Raw genomic sequence first — 14,904 nt, 5'->3', positions numbered from 1 at the left:
ATACACACACAAATACATACACACAGGCATGTACTCATACACACCTCTCACTTATACAGAGAATAGAGAGCAGTCTGATCACCTTTATTGACTTTCCCAGCTCAAAAGCCCCATTCTCATTCTCTGACTAATCAATTTGGCAAGCTCCAAGAATTTACTCATCTTTACCTCATGTCTCTGCCTACGAAGAGCCATGCCAAAGTGCATGTTAACAATGAGTTTGCTCATTTGTCTTTAGTGTTTTTGTTTGCTTGTTTGTTTTTGTTTTGGAGGGGAGGGGTTGGTAATCTTTATAGAAGAAATTGTGGAACACCTGATGGGTTCAAACCCTCTCTCTACTTTTTTTCATTAGTATAGTCACTGTTTAACCACTGCACACCCATAGCTCTTAAGATTCATAAGGAACCAAACTGATCACACTTGAGGTAGTTAGTTTATTGTGCCAACCTGCCCGATCAACATATGTGGGATTAATTGAAAGGTGGAGAGATAAATGGCTCGGGGAGCCTTGCCTTTTTTGTTTCTTGCTCTTTGATCATCGGACCAGTTTTCAGCTGCCTTGCTTGTTCTTTGCCTCCATTTGCAAGCTACACTACCTATGAGACACCTAACCCATGGACTGTGTTACTATAACTTGAGGTTCCTTCAAGACGTGCTTTGCCACACCATTGGAATTTATATCTCTTGAGCTGGGACTGTTGGACCCTGTCATCTGGCTTACTCTTGGTGACCTACCTTGCTGTTTGATACCTGTGCCCAGATAGCCTGAATTGCTCTACAGAGGACTACCTGGTGGCCCTCAAGACTTGAAGGACTGCCAATGTCTCACAACTGTCTCCTGGGAGTGAGTTGCACTGAGCCATTTGTACTACTTTATAATTTAGTTAACTGTTTATTTCTTTTATATATCTATCTATCAGTATAAATATATATATAATTATTAGCGTTCTGGCTTTGTTTCTCTAGAGAACCCTAGCACAACATTATATCAATATTAACACACTGCTAGATTAACATTCCCTCTATGCAACTCCTTGTTTTCTGAGAGACAATAAGATAAGTAATTTTATATAAATCTGAGAAAAGGAAAGCATGGAAGTGGCCTAGGTTTATTGCACTGTGTGTTTCTAAGGGAGAGTGGCTACTTATAATTTTGATTTGTATTTGATGCTTCCCTCCAAAATACATTGGTTCACATATAGGGATAAGCATTATTGTTAGTGTCTTATCCTTTGTCAAATAATGACCATGAGGCAACAATCAAGAAATCAAACAACACATTGCTTTGAGTCAATCTGCTGCACAAGATCTCTTTAAAGTGTTGAAAAGCAAGGATGTTACTTTGAGGACTGAGACAAGCCTGATTCAAACCACGGTATCTTCAATCACCAGATAGGCATGTGAAAGTTAGACATTGAATAAGGAAGACCAAAGAAGAATCAATGCATTTGAACAATCGCGCTGGTAAACCATATTGAAAGGACCATGGAGTGCCAGAAAAATAAAGAAATCTCTCTTGGAAGAAGTACAATCAGTATGTGCCTTAGCGACCACGATGAGGAGATTTCGTCTGACATATTTTGGACAAGTTGTCAGGAGAGACTGGAGCCTGAAAGAAGACATCATGCTTGACAAAGGAAGGGGTAGCAAAAAAGATGAAGACCCTTAAGGAGATTGATTGACAGAGTAACTGAAACAAGGGCTTCAAACTTGTGAACAAATGTGAGGAGGGGCCAGGCTAGGGGGTGCTTCGTTCTCGTGTATGGAGGGGGGTTTGAGTCTGAACCAACTCAACAGCAACCTAATAAAAACAATCCTTTGTCAAGATAATTTCATACCTAAAATATAATAATTTTTCAATAGAGATATAGGTAGAGTTAATAAATAAAAGTATAATTCCAATGGATTTTTCCAAATACACAAATATTGATTACAAAATTATGATTTTAACCTTTGATTACTATTAAGTTATTAAAGCCTTCAACTATTGTAAAATATGATAGTTTGCATATGAAAATACTTTGACAAAGGATCATTGCTCTTAGGTTCTTTTGAGTTAGTGGTAGGATGCAAACACAAGATAATAAGGTTAGAGCATGTTATAAAATTTTTAATATCAGCTTACAAGTTTCTTCTTTATTTTGTCCATATTTTACTTAATTAGATTTTGATTTAATAACCTATATAAAATATGGGTTGATTAAAATTTAGAGCAAATATCACTTCCTCCTTCACTCTATTTCACACAGACTTTTGGATTCAATTTATTTAATCCCTTTTGTTTCAGTATGTTTCTTACGACATTTCTAGAGAAGTTTCAAATCTAAAAGACTTGCCTTTCTATTTTGAGAAACATATGTCCACTGTATTGGATGTTTTAAATTTGTCTAGGTATGAAACAAGCTGATTATATTTGCTTCTCACATTGTTAGAAAATTAACCCTTTTATCTAAAATAAATTATCCACTTAAAAGAAATTTTAAATTGGAAATACCCTACTGTAAAGAAATGTCATTTATCCACTACTTGCAGCTATGCTGTTTATAATTATGCTGGCAGCCTGTTATTTTCATATGTATAATATTTTCCAAGCCTCAGCATAAATTTTATTCCAGACTCTGTCAGGAGTTATCTGAAGGACAGGGTGTAGACTGTGTGGTGAAATCATCTTCCTTTTCTACAATACGAACCAAGTCATGAACCCAATGCTGGTATACTAACTTAAGGGCCTTTCTTACCTGAGAATTTTAATACATTGAAGTACAATTCGCATAGAGTAAAACATTAGTATATAACTTAATGACCTTTTAAAAGCATCATATATGAAGGAGCTTCACAAACTTTGTGGAAATAATAGAGTTTGAAGAATGAAATTTTACCAAAATCTTTTTGAAACCCTTCATGTTTACTTACTGATTGAGTATAGACTACTTTTACTGTCTTCAAATATTGAATATTGTACTCTACCACAATATATACTATTTCTATAATGTTCAAATTATTTCTTCCTTGTGTTAGCTAAGTTTTGTGTCAACTTGGCTGAGACAGAACGTTTAGTGCTTTGGCAGTTAAAGTTTATTAATGCCCAATGATGTCTCACAATACAATCACATAATCAATTTCATAGTGGCATCTAAAGTGAGCCGCCAATCGCTTTTGGAAGATTAGGATGGAATACAAACCTCTTTTGTCAGGGGCTCTGGTGATCTGGTGATGTGGTGGGTTAGCTTTGAACCACAAGGTTGGTGGTTGAAACTCACCAGGTGCTCCTCCAAAGAAAGATAGACTTCTCATTCCCATAAAATTCAAAATCCCTGAACCCTAACGGCTAGTTCTACTGTGTCCTATAACGTTACTATGTATTGGAGTCAACTGGATGGATGTGAATTTGCCTTGGTGTTAGAGTAGGTGTGTCACAGCTGTTATTTGATTGGAAGGCGGTTTCCCTTGCTGTGTGGCCTATTTCCTAGAGAAGTAGAAGCTGCAAAAAAGCTTTCTGGATTTTCACTGGATCTGAATCCTAAATCTGGTTGATCAACTTCAGCTTACTTTGGAATTGAGCCAATGGCCTAAAATATTGTCTTAGATTCATCCATTAGCATGTATATGGGTATACACACACATATATATAACTGTATATATACTCATATGTGGGATACCCATATATATGGATATACATGTATATATATGTATGTATGTATGTATATACAACATACACATATATGCTGCTGTAGAGAACCCAGCAAAACTCTCTCAAAAACCCTTTGCCCCCAGCACGGGGGTCTGGGAGACTATGAATTATTTTCTGGCACTAGAGTTTCACACCATCATTTGTCCGTCTGCTTGTCATACTTTGGTGGTGCATGTGTTGCTGTAGTGCTGGAAGCTATGTCACGGGTATTTCAATACCAGCAGGATCACCCACAATGAATAGGTGTAAGCAGAGCTTACAGAAAGAACAGATGACCAAAAAAACGAAGAGGCGGGCCAACTCAGAGGAATTGAGGATAACACAGAAACAGTCAGTTACTGAACACTTCAAAAATAGAAGCAGGCCATTGCAAGAGTTAGTACCAGAAGATGGATCCCTGAGGTCAGAAGGCATGCAAAATAAAACTGTGAAGAACTGCCTTCTCAAAGTAGAGTCAACCATAAGAGCCTGAACAAAGTCGGGAGAGTGAGTCTTCAGGAATTTCATTTGCTGATGGAGAATGATGTAAAATGAGAAGTAGCCATTGAAACACATCAATGTAACTTAAAATGTACAAAGTATGAGTCTAGGAAAATTAGAAATTATTAAAAATGAAATGGAATGCATAAAGATTGACATTCTAAGCATCAGTGAGCTGAAATGGCCAGTGTGTTAGACCGGGTTCTCCAGAGAGATAAAACCAAGTTGCTGATAATTTAATATATTTATTTATAAGCATAATTAGATATATAACAAGAAATGAACTGTTAAATCATATACAAATAAATATGTAATACAAGAAATGAACAGTTAAATTATAAAGCAGTACAAATGGCTCAGTGCAACTCACTTCCGTGAGAGAGAGTTGTGAGACACAAGCGGTCCTTCAAGTCTAGTCTGCTGCCAGGTCTTCCTCTATATAGAGAGCGAGTTAGGCTATCTCAGCACAGCAGCCAATCACAAGGCAGGTCACCAACTGTCAGCCAGCTCACCAACCGTCAGTCCCCAGCTCCAGAGATGTCTTAAAGGGACCTCAACTTACAGCAACACAGTTCACAGGCTAGGCGTCCCACAGGTAGTGTAGCCTGTAAATTGAGGCACAGAACAAGCAAGGCAGCCGCACACTGGTCCGATGATCAAAGAGCAAGAGACAAGAAAGGCGAGGCTCACCGAGCCATTTATCTCTCCGCCCTTCAGTTAATCCCACTTGTGTTTATCAGCCAGGCTGGCACAATAAACTATCTCAGTCAGATATTGTTAATTTTGAATCAGAAAAGCATATGGTTTACTATGCTGAGAATGACACCATCAAAAGGAATGATATTTCACTCATCCTCCCAAAGGATATTTCACAAACTATCGTGAAGGACAGAGCTGTCCATGAGAGAATGTCTATCCACACACAAGGAAATATAATAAATACCACTATTTGTATTAATGCACAATTGATTTAAGATGGTTATGTAAACAACGAAAAATTCTACTAAAGGTTTTCAGTCCAAAATAGATAAAGCATGCAGTGCAGATACATTGCTACATTACTGGCAAGTGGAATACAAAGGCAGAGAAGAGTAGTTGCAAATCATGGTCTTGATAATAGAAATGAAACTGAGGATCCCGTGATAGAATTTTGCAAGGCAATGACTCCATCACAGAGTCAACTTTTCACCAACCTAGTGACTGCACATGTGGACTTCTGCACGTGGAATACCAGGAAACCACGCTGACTACATCTGTGGGAAGAGATGACGGAGAAGTTCAATATCAGCAGCTAAAATCATGCCAATGGCCGACTGTGGAAGAGACCATCGATTACTCATGTGTAACTTCATATCGAAGTTGAAGAAAGAAAAAGGAGTCCACAAGAACCAAAAGAGCAACCTCGAGTATATCTGACAGGAATTTGGGAGCATCTCCAGAAGAGAATGGATGCATTATACACCAGTGACACAAGACCTGGAAGGCTGTGGGATAATATCAGGAAGACCCTACATGAAGAAAGCAAAAGGTCAATAAGAAGACAGGAAACAATGAATAGATCAAAGTGGATGTCAAAAGAGACTCTGAAATTGCTCTTTTAATTTAGTAGTGAAGCTAAGGTGAATGAAAGAAATGATGAAGCCAAAGAACTAAAGAGAATTTCAAAGGGCATCTCAAGGAGACAAAGTAAAATGAAACAATGTGATGTTCAAAGACCTAGATTGGAAAATCAAAAATAAGGAATACATTCAGCACATCTTGAACTGAAAGAACTAAAGAAATAATTTAAGCTTTGAGTTGCAATATTGAAAGATTCTATGGGCAAAAGAGTGAATGATTCTGGAAGCATGAGATGAAGGTGTAAAAAATAAACAGTCACTGAACTAAAAAGAACTATTCAATATTTAACCATTCAATAGGAAGCGAGAACCAATGCTATTGAAGGCAAAGGTCAAAGCTGCACTGAGAGCATTAGCCAAAAACAAGACTCCAGGAATGGATGGAATACCAAATGAAATGTTTCACCAAGCTGATGAAGCACTGAAAGCACTCACTTGTCAATGCCAGGAAATTTGAAAGGCAGCTCCTCAGCTAACTGACTGGAAGAGATCCATATTTGTACCCATTCCAAAGAAAGGTAAAGAAAGAGAATGCTCAAATTACAGAACAACATCATGGATATCACATGCAAACAAAGTTTTTCTGAAGATCATCAGCAATGATTGCAGGAATACTTTGAGCAGGAACTGCCATGAATTCAGGGCAGCTTCAGAAGAGGAAGTAGAATAAAGGCTATCATAACTATTGTCAAATGAATCTTGAATGAAAAAAGACAATTCATAAAGTTGTCTTCTTGTGTTTTATTGACAATATGGATCATAAAAAACTATGGATAATCTTGAGAAAATGGGGATTCCAGACCACTTCATTGTTCTTAGGTAGAACTTGTACATGGACCAAAGGCATTGGTGCAAATCAAACAAGGGAGTACACCTGGTTTCAATCAGGAAAAGTGTGCTACAGGGCCGTCTCCTCGCTCCATGCTTGTGTGTGGAGCAAATCATCGGAGAAGCTGGGTTATATGATGAAGAATCAAAGTTGAAGTAAGGCTTATTAGCAACCTTCAGTAGTCAGAATACTTAACTTTTCTTGCTGATATGGAGGAGGACAAGAAGCCCTTGCTGAGGAAATCAAGGATTTTAGCCTTTAGTATGGATTGCAGCTCAATGTAAGGAAAACCCAAACTTCACAACTGGATCAGTAGATACCATCATGAAAAACAGAGAAAAGATTGATGTTATCAAGGATTTCATATTGCTTGAATCCACAATCAATGCTCATGGAAGTAGTAGTCAAGAGACCAAATGATACACTGCATTATATTGGATAAATCTGCTATGCAAGACCCCTTTATTGTGTTGAAAAGCAAGGATATTACTTTGAGGACTAAGGTGCCCCTGACCCAAGCCATGATATTTTCAATTGCCTCAGATGCCTGTGAAAGTTGGACATAAAAAATAAGACCAAGGAAAAGTGGACGCTTTTGAACTTTGGTGTTGAAGAATGTTTAAAGTACCGTGGACTTCAAAAATAGCAAACATACATATTGGAAGAAGTACAAACAGAACGCTCCCTAGAAGAATACATTTTCTCACATACTTTGGACATGTTATCAGGAGAGATCACTCCCTCAATCAAGGACCTCAAGCTTGGTAAAGTATCAGAGCAATGAAAACGAGGAATGCTCTCCTTGGGATGGATTGAGAGTGGCTTCAACAGTGGGCTCAAACATAAAAACAGTTTTGAGACTGGCACATTCTCTATTGTTGTGCATATGCTTGCTTTGAGCTTGAGCTATTTTGATGGCATCTAACAAAAATAATAACAACAGAGTTCTTGCATGCTATCATTTTAGATAGGTGAAATCATATAGAATGTAGGTTTTGCATTTGACTTCTTAACTTAGCACAATGCTTTGGAGCACAATGCTTTGGAGATCCACATTACTGTGCTTACTATCAGCTTCTTTCTTTTAATTGATGAGGTAAGTGGCATTCCATTGCATGAATACAGCACAGTTTATTCATTTATCAGTTGATGAGCATTTGAGATATTATCAATTTGGGGATATTATAAGTAAAGGTTCTTTGAACACCAACACAAGAATATTCCTGTGAAGATATTTGCTGCCCTCCTGGTTAAATACTTCAAAATCGGAATAATGCATTTTGTGTGTAAGGAAAAGTGTCTTTTTGGCACAACAGTTCAGCAATCAGCAGCTAAGCAAAAGGTTGGCACTTAGAATCTACTCAGTAAATCCAAGCATAGGAGAAAAAGAGGACAACTTGCTCTAGAAAAGATTTTAACTTAGATAACTCTAAGGGGCAGTTTAACCATGCTACTTAGGATCTTTATAAATTGAAAATCAACTCACTGGGAGGGTGGGTTGGAAAGGGGGTACTAATTACAAGGATCTACATGTGGCCTCCTCCCTGGGAGATGGAAAGCAGAAGAGTGGGAGGGGGGACATCAGACAGGGCAAGATATGACAAAATAATAATTTATAAATTATCAAGGGTTCATGAGGGAAGGGGGAGTGGGGAGGGAGGGGATAAAAATGAGAAGCTGATGCCAGGGGCTTGGGTGGAGAGCAGATGTTTTGGGAATGATGAGGGCAATGAAGGTACAAATGTGCTTTACACAATTGATGTATGTATGGATTGTGATAAGAGTTTTATTAGCCCCTAATAAAACTATTTTAAAAATTGAAAATCAACTCAAGAAGATGTAATTAAAACAAAATATTAAGTACTTCATAATAGTTTGGCAAACTGCATTTCAAAGTATAATCCTTTTACATTTTCACTCTCAAGGTAATTTTCTTTAGTGAATTACCTTTAAATCTAATTATGTACACATATTTTTTAAATGTCTCCCCTTTTCTTTGCTCTGAATGAGGGGAGACCCGTAGCTGTATCTTAGTGACAACATTTGAATAGTTATTCATCAAAGTAGCATGTAGAATATCCCTTGGTGAACTATGGTATGCCAGTTGACAATGATCCTGAAACCGCAGGCTCAGTGTCTCACTCCTTCTAGGTGTTTCACTGTGGCTATGAAGTTTCCATAACTCTGTCCCCTGTATGCTCTCCTACCTTCCTGGATATATTTATAGCCCACGCAAGTACATATGTAGACATATGTTTCCCAAACCTATGTATATCCATGGGTAGAGTATCATGCAAATTCCAATACCTCTTCATCTGGTAAGTCTATCTATCAGTGAAAGTTGTTATTATTTTCAAGCTCCTTTGAGTCAGTTCTCACTAATAGCGACCCCCTGCATAAGAGAACAAAACACCACCCAATGCTACTACCTCCTCTTCTTGTGTGAGAGATCATTGTTGTAGCCACTGGGTTCATCCATATTGTCACAGATCTTCCTCTATGTACTGTCCCTCTGAAACCTTGATATCGTTTTTCCAGGGATTTATGTCTCCTGTTGATAACATGTCCAAAGCGCACGAGAGGAATGCTAGCCACCCTTCTTCAAAGGAGCATGCTGGCTGTACTTCTAACACAGATCGCATCATTTTGGCACTCCTTGGCATTTTCCTTTGTCCTTGAGAGCTCGGGTTCTTTCATTAAAGAAAACAATTGGACTCTGTAATGATTCTTTAAATATTTCTAAAGAAGAGGCTTTATGGTTTTATGATTTACAGCCTCAAAACCCCACAGGGCAGTTTTCCCTTGTCCCGTAGAGTTGCTTGGTTTGAATTCACCCTCTGGCAGTGAGTTATTTTATTTCTTGTCTATGTTCTGCAGCCGAATCTCCCTGTTGGTCCACAAGTGCCTCACATTGGCCTAGTCTACCTACAAATTTTATTGGAATTACAAAGACCATGACACTAAAAGTGTGATTATAAGTTTTGTGTACCGAAAAAGGCTTCTTGATTTAGTAAGAATGTTTTCACCACACCATTTTCTTTACCAAAATATATATTTACATTTTTACGATTTAAAATTTTCATATTTAATGTTGAAATTATTTACATTTATAGTATTATCCACCAAAACTGTCAGATAGTTTGGACAGAATGAACCCCCCAAATTTTCTTTCATTATACTTAAATTGTCTGAAATGACTAATCCATTATTGCATTTAACTGACTTTCCCTTGGCGGCATCTGATGGCACTGATTTACTGGCACCATATAACTGTTTGCAAAATTCTGCTAATGGGTCTAACACATCAATAGCTATCATCACACTTCTCATAAGTGCAAATGCACACACAAAAACGTGGTATCAAAATGAGCTACATTAGTTTAGCAGAATAGTCATTTGATGTAAATGAGAAGTCATGCTTTACACCATACTATATAAATGTACATTCTGAAAATGCCCTGCTAAATTTTGTTCTTCAGCCACAATCTTTTAAATACATATTAACTTGTGAAGTGGATTTTTATGCTTTTTTTTAGCAATTGTGGGTCTTTGGGATTTCATGTGGTTTGTGATTTCATCATAGCCTTCCCTCTCCTACCAGAGTGGATGCAACGTGTCAAAAATTTTTCAGGTAAATCATACATTTATCCTCAATGTTTTGAGAAGTAAAAACTCGATGCCTAATCTCAAACAAAATATGACTTTTTTTTAATTTATTTATTTTTAATCAATTTATTGGGGCTCATACAATTCATCACAATACATAGATCAATTGTATAAAACACATCTATACATTTGTTGCCCTCATTATTCCCAAAATTCGCTTGCCTCTTGGGTTCCCGGAATTTTTATATTAATGACCTTATTCATACTGAGACATGACTGTAAAGTTATCAAAAATGTTTGTCTCAATAATATCCAGTAAGACAAAACCACTTATTACAAATTGGAATTTCATAAGTAATATGTTTAGTGCAAAGATGCATTTCCTTCCCTCTTATTCACTTGAAGTTTTCCTCTTTTTAACTATACGTCAACACAGAAAACATCTGTAGAAGCCACTATTCACTCATATATTTTTCATATGTTCAAAACTTATATTAGATAAGCATTAAAACAGTATTTCTTCTCAAAAATAGAGACCATAGTCAAATTTAACAGATAGACATGAGCAAAGTGGAAGGAGACACTTCACCAGTTGAAATTGACACAAATAAATATTTATGATGTATAACTAACTTCCCAATGGAAAAACAAAGTTTAAGAGAGAATTAGAAAACATCTGAATAGGCAGTTCACTGAATAGTTAGTGATAAGTGTATGAAAATAAACTCAATCCTTTTGAAATCATAAATATGCAAATGTCAACAACAATGAAGCACCATTGTACATGAATAAATAGATTGAATTAGAGGGGGAAAGAGATATACTGCTTAGAATGTGATAACAGGAAATATCTTACATTTCAGGGCACTCTGAGCGTACTTAGAAGGATAGGTAATAGTCTGGATGAGTTTTGTGAGCCATCGTAGAGCACTGACAACCCAAGGAACCTATGAGCCTCCAGGGACCCATTTGTGAAGAGCCAGTTATAGGACAGGCTGCAGAGCCATAGGTAGCAATGATAGAGCCCTTGCTTGTGATCCACTCCCAGGGGGAGACAGAGGAGAAAGAGAGAGAGAATAAGACCAGCTAGTCTGATCTCTCTGGAGTCATACAAAATCTTGTGACTTGGCCCAATAGCCAGAGATGTCTTCATCAGGTTCAGCATGACTAGCATGAACTCTGACTGAACTCGGATTGCACAGGCTCAGAGAGGGATTCCCATGAAAGCAGTTAGCAACATGGAGGGTCAGTGTGGGAAGGTTGGCTCTGGACAAACTTCCAGCTCTCAATTGGATTCTTACTTATCCCTGATGGCAAGACTGTTTTTCTTTCTCTGGAATTCAGATTTCTGGCTGTCATACACATTGAGAAAACCCACCCAAGTTACTGCTCTGAGATGTCCTTTGGAACCTTGGGCCTTGAAAAACTTGATTCCTAAAAGTAATTTTTGAGTCAAGCGATGGCCTAGAAATTATAGTGAGGCTGTTTTGCTTCGATGTTGTGTTCTTTGAAAGGACTCAGCCAGTTTGGGCAAACAGACTGAACATCTCATACTGGAAGCTATGCTTTGGGTAAATTAGTAAATTTCTTTAATTGTCCTTCAAAGACAATGCTATATGAAAGTGATCACAAATGTATCCCTTCTTTTCAGATACCTTTTCCCATGATCTGGTCTCTCACTCAGTGCCCTTGGGTGACTTTGACTCGGGGAGACCCTCGGGCAGAAGAGAACGACTCCAGTGGAGTTCCAGGATGTCAAGTCTTTGCATGAGCCGGCAGCCTTGTTTTTCTCGCACAGAGGGGCTCCTGGGTTTTAAACCACTCACCTTATGCTTAGTGGTTCAACGTATAGCCCCCCAGACCACCAGGGCTCCAATAAATTTGGAAAATCTCCTCATCTTCAGCACATTTTTGACACGCTCATTAAAATGTCACCCTGAGTTGCAAATCGTGTACTCACGATGAAGTGCCTTCACAGGGCAGCGGCCAAGCACTTGAGTATAAAATGTCAAAGGTATAAGACTGGCTTGAAGAGTTGAAACTTGTCGGCAGATTTCCCATAGGATGTATGCTAGACCTGATCTGGTATCCAAAAGTCTGTGTATTTGGGGGTTGTATTGTTTGGTTTGGGTTTTGATTGTACATAATAGGGGGTATCTCAGGAGTGTTATGCCATGGGGGTCACCCTCTTGCAGTTGCAGCAATTTTGGGGTGTATGAAAACCAAGACTGATGAACCCATAGCGTCAGCAATTGGAATAAGGCTTTGAGGGGAGAGGAACACAGGGGTGATGCTGTCAGGGGTCCATATAGAAAAAGAATGTTTGGAAACCAATTGTGGGAGTAAATTCTGCTGGACATGATTAAACTATGGAATGATTTGATATATGTATTAATCCCCATCAATAATCTTTTTTTTTAAGTTAGCAGTTCAAATCTCGCCAGACACTCTGTGGAAAAATGGTGGCAGTTTATTTCTGTTAAGTTTCTTCACAGTCATGGAGCCGATTCCAATTCAAAAAGGCCCGTGACACAGAGCAGAGCTGCTTCCTGTGATTTCTGAGTCCGTACATTTTTACAGCGCAGAGAAGCCGAAGCTGCTAGTGGGTTTGAACCACTGATGTTAAGGTTAGAGACTCAATGCTTAACCCACCGTGCCACAGAGCCCTTTCCCTAAAAATCCCAAGTTGCTTCTGGGTGGAACAGAATAGAACTGGCCCTTTGGTTTTCTGAGACTGTAATGATTTACAGGGGAAGAAAGCTTCATTCCATAAAGCACCTCTCGGTTAGCAGTCCTATGTGAAACCCACGATGCCACCAAAACTCCTTTGGATATGTGACGTCCTTGAAAATCCTAAGTGGCAGGTCTACTTTGTCCTATAGAGTCACTATGAGTCAGAATTGACTCATTACCAATGGGTTTGTGGTGTGGTGCATTCAATTAGCTTTGATCAATTTCAGTTATTGGCTCAATATGATTTTGCTTTAATATTTCCACGCAGTTGCCTACCTGGACCTTTCTAAAATGCAGTCTGTAGTACCCTCCTCACAAATCAGAGTGAAAACCAATGTTTTCTGGAGTCAAGTTTCTGGGTTCTGAAATTTAGAAATATAAAAATTTCTGTAAATAACTAGCTATATTTTTATAAGCACATGATAAATGTAAGAAGTAACAAAAAGAACCTTTTCTCTCTAAACCACTCTATCTTATGAATGTCATTAAATTTGTCTTTTTCTTAGATTAATTTTCACATATTTCATGTACATTGAATGAGCAAATGTCAATTTTAAATTTGTTTACTTTTTATTTGATGTACCGTTATTTTAAAGGGTAATTTTTTTCTTGAATTAATATGAATTGATGTTTGCTAAATCAATCCTATTCTTACACTAATAAGGGCTAGAAGTCAATACTGCTATAATTTATTTTCATATTGCCTTACACAAAGCTTTTCCGATTTTAGTATAAAAATTACAGTCTGATTACAAAATTAAAAGTCCAGTAGTAGCATTTCATATGAATTGTATTTATTATTTAAACAATAACCTGGCTAATAGAAAAATTAAATATATGATTAGAAGTCTTTGGCCTTTCTTCTGTCTGAATTATTTGTTAAAAGAACATACTAAGATTAAAATGATAATCTTAGCCATATTGACCAAATCGGTGGGAAACAGAAAAACATTCCATTGAAGATTATATGAACTGACCTAAGGCTCTGTTGAAAGAACTCTGATGACCTAGTAGGTTGAGAATTTGGGCTGGTAACAGAAAGGTCAGCACAAGCTCTTGTCATGGGAGAATAATGAGACTTTATTCTTTTGTAAGATTCACAAAGACTCTACGTAGGGGGTAATAGTCAGAATTGACTTGATATCAGTTAATTTTTAAAGTTATATATGGCATGATATGTATTATTTGGGAGTCTCATTTAATAGTTTTTATAGGAATGAGTTGCCTTCAACGGTATAAAATAGATTTTTTGTTTATTTGCACATGTAGCTCTGAAATATGACTCTGACCTATTTTAGAACATAGAGAAGCAGGTTAAAATTGACCACTAAGGCTTTTAAGGATGTGACATTTTAGGGACAACATTTGAGTTACCTTTGGGTAGATTTGAACTACCCACCTTTATGCTAATATTCAAGTGCTTGACCAAAATCATAGATGATTTATCTGGAACCTACTAATCCTTTGACCCCAAGGTCCTTTTGGACAATATGACCTCCAATGAAAAATTTGGATCTGCAGAGCTGCGGCATCGACCTTGCTATATCTTAGAGAAACATAGACCCAGAGATGTCAATATATTTTCATAGTGATTCAAGAAGCTGAAAGAATTAATAATCAGCAGTTTTGAAAGACTGGTGTGTTCAAAATAAGTTTCCGAATAAAATGAAAATAATTACATCTTGTCTGTCACTAAGTTAAAACCAAGGAATTGATAAATAGCAGCATATAAAAATCTATAAAAATAATATCATTTTCACATCTAACAAAATTAATAATAATTCCCTAATATCATTTAATATTCAATCAAGCAAAGGTTCTCAATAATTGGTAAAAGATTCACAAAACAGTTATGTGAAAAAATGATGAACACAGCCATTTTGGAAAACTATTTGGCCTATCTGTATTACATCTATACAGACCAGCACTTTCACTCCAAGTTACAT

Source organism: Echinops telfairi, unplaced genomic scaffold (assembly GCF_000313985.2).
Source record: "Echinops telfairi isolate 266 unplaced genomic scaffold, ASM31398v2 ScPeMD7_1;HRSCAF=3_0, whole genome shotgun sequence".
Classification (NCBI taxonomy): domain Eukaryota; kingdom Metazoa; phylum Chordata; class Mammalia; order Afrosoricida; family Tenrecidae; genus Echinops; species Echinops telfairi.
The sequence above is the reverse complement of the archived record's forward strand: the minus strand, read 5'-3'. Positions refer to the sequence as shown.